The sequence below is a fragment of the Cetorhinus maximus genome, unplaced genomic scaffold (genome assembly GCF_964194155.1).
Source record: "Cetorhinus maximus unplaced genomic scaffold, sCetMax3.hap1.1 HAP1_SCAFFOLD_4128, whole genome shotgun sequence".
Classification (NCBI taxonomy): domain Eukaryota; kingdom Metazoa; phylum Chordata; class Chondrichthyes; order Lamniformes; family Cetorhinidae; genus Cetorhinus; species Cetorhinus maximus.
This window is the reverse complement of record NW_027600033.1, coordinates 1-2,500: the sequence shown is the minus strand read 5'-3', so window position 1 is coordinate 2,500 and position 2,500 is coordinate 1. Positions and strand designations below refer to the sequence as shown.

Sequence of the window (2,500 nt, the reverse complement as noted above, 5' to 3'; positions counted from 1 at the left end):
CCACCGCGGTGACACTTTGGTCGTCTTACTAGTCACCCTCCCTTCGCAGGTACAGGGTACCTAGACGTCCCCCCTCCGGCTCCCGCGGGCTGGTCGCCTTGGGGGCGGCGGTTTAAAGACTCGCGTGTCTCCCTGTGGGAAGCGAGATTGAGCGGGCGGTTGGGTCCGCCAGCAGCGTGCGAGAGAATGTACCTGTCTCTCCGCTTTGCGCCCGCTGTGCCTTCCACCACCCTGCCGGCGGGGTCTCGGTGAGTTGGCATCGCTGGCAGCTCTGCGGGGCTTGTACCCCACTCAGCGCGTCGTTGGCTTCCCTTCTAGCTCTCTCTCTCTCCACCTTCCCGGCAGACGGTGGCGTCAGAGATCCTGCCTCTGATGGCTGCGGTCCGTGACGGCATGGCTCCCTGCTCCGGCGTTCTCCTTTCTGGCCGCCACGCAAACGCCTCGCGAGCGCCCTGACCGATTGTCAAATGCCCCTCGCATTGTGATTTATGGACTCAATCGGCGTGCCTCGGCTCGCCGGGGCCGTGCCGTCGGATGGGGCTTCCCGTCGAAATGTCGGGGAGCGTTCGGCGCGGTCCGGGTTCGGCATCCTCGCGGGAGGATCCATTCCAAAAAACAAAACTCTGTACAACTCTTAGCGGTGGATCACTCGGCTCGTGCGTCGATGAAGAACGCAGCTAGCTGCGAGAATTAGTGTGAATTGCAGGACACATTGATCATCGACACTTTGAACGCACTTTGCGGCCCCGGGTTCCTCCCGGGGCTACGCCTGTCTGAGGGTCGCTTGACCATCAATCGCACTCGCTTTGCCCGGCGAGAGCGCGGCTGGGGTGTCGCAGAGGCCCGGTCCTCTCTGTCCCCCTAAGTGCAGACCCAGAGTTCTCCACCCTTTTGGAGAGTTTGACCTTTCGGTCTCCACGGCCTCGGTCTCGGCCTCCGGGCGAACGAATGAGACGTGGAACCGTTAGTGGCCCAGCCGCCTATCGTTCCCGGCACGGCTGTCATCGGGTTGCAAAATAACGAATGTGACTGCTTTGCTGCCGGGGGCTGCTTGCTCCTCCAGGCTCGGGCCAGGGTTGACCCTCTGTCGGTGTCTTGGGAAAGATGCGGCACGCTGTTGGGCACGCTGAGTGCATCGGCCGAAAGAGAAGTGAGAGAGAGAGAGAGAGAGAGAGAGCGCAGTAGAGAGAGGTTTGTGGTGCTTTCCGTTGTGCGGTTCGAGTGATTGGTGCCTGTCGTGCTGGTATCCCTGGTTGCAGGTGCAGGCTGTACCGTAGGTGGTGAAGGGGAGCTTGACGCGTTTGACAGTGGCTGGTCTCGCTTGCCTGAGTTTCTGGCCGGTGGTGTGTGTTCGCTTCGGCGGTTGGTGGCATTTGGTTCGTGAGTGCACCTGGGGTGGTAGTTGGCTTGCGCCGCTAGCTTCGTGTTGCGCTGGAGGTCAGTCTCCTTGCACACGTCGTTGGCGCCGGCCTTCCGCCGCCGCGGGGGGGTGTTCGCGTCCACTTGCCTTACCGTCTGGTGAGCGCCTACCTTAGTCAGTGCCTGGCACGCAGTCTCGGCCCTCCTGTCACTCGCTGCCTGCTCTCGTCACTGTACCGGACCCGGGTACGGTCGCAGCTTCGCACCAAGCCTCTGATGCCTTGTGCCACTTGCACACGCCGGTCCCGCAACTCTTTATCCCCCGTGGGGGGTCTCAGTGGTGACGGCTCGCTAGGTCTGGCCATTCCACCGATCTCGCAGCTCTCTCTTTTTATTAATCTCTCACTCACTCCCCCGAGTAAAGCCTTGCACTTCAAAACCCCCAACTGTGCGTGGTGCTCCCTTTCCACATCGGGACACTGCCATCGGTGGCTCTGGAAGAGAATTGTGCCGAGCCCGTTTTTCCTCCCTGATCGCCGGCAGCAGAGTAGCGCCGCGCGTGGCTCCGAGTAAAGAGAGAGAGAGAGAGGTTAACGGCCGGCCGGTGACGCCTATTGGGCTACGACCTCAGATCAGACGTGGCAACCCGCTGAATTTAAGCATATTACTAAGCGGAGGAAAAGAAACTAACAAGGATTCCCCTAGTAACTGCGAGTGAAAAGGGAACAGCCCAGCGCCGAATCCCCGCTCGCCTGGCGGGCGCGGGAAATGTGGCGTATAGAAGACCTTTCTCTGACGACGCTCCGGGGCCCAAGTCCTTCTGATCGAGGCTTAGCCTGAGGACGGTGTGAGGCCGGTAGCGGCCCCTGGCTCGTCGGGATCGGCTCTTCTCGGAGTCGGGTTGCTTGTGAATGCAGCCCAAAGCGGGTGGTAAACTCCATCTAAGGCTAAATACTGGCACGAGACCGATAGTCAACAAGTACCGTAAGGGAAAGTTGAAAAGAACTTTGAAGAGAGAGTTCAAGAGGGCGTGAAACCGTTAAGAGGTAAACGGGTGGGGTCCGCGCAGTCCGCCCGGAGGATTCAACTCGGTGGCTCGGGCCGGTCGCGTCGGGGCGTGGCGGATCTCCTCTCGCTGGGG

General features: G+C 60.8%; 1 non-coding gene across 1 annotated transcript; it reads left to right on the top strand.

The window, feature by feature from the left end:
• Positions 1 to 629: 629 nt before the first annotated feature.
• Positions 630 to 783, top strand: LOC144678369 (5.8S ribosomal RNA). The gene has a single exon (XR_013576061.1). It is a non-coding gene; the product is annotated as a 5.8S ribosomal RNA (ribosomal RNA).
• Positions 784 to 2,500: the final 1,717 nt, after the last annotated feature.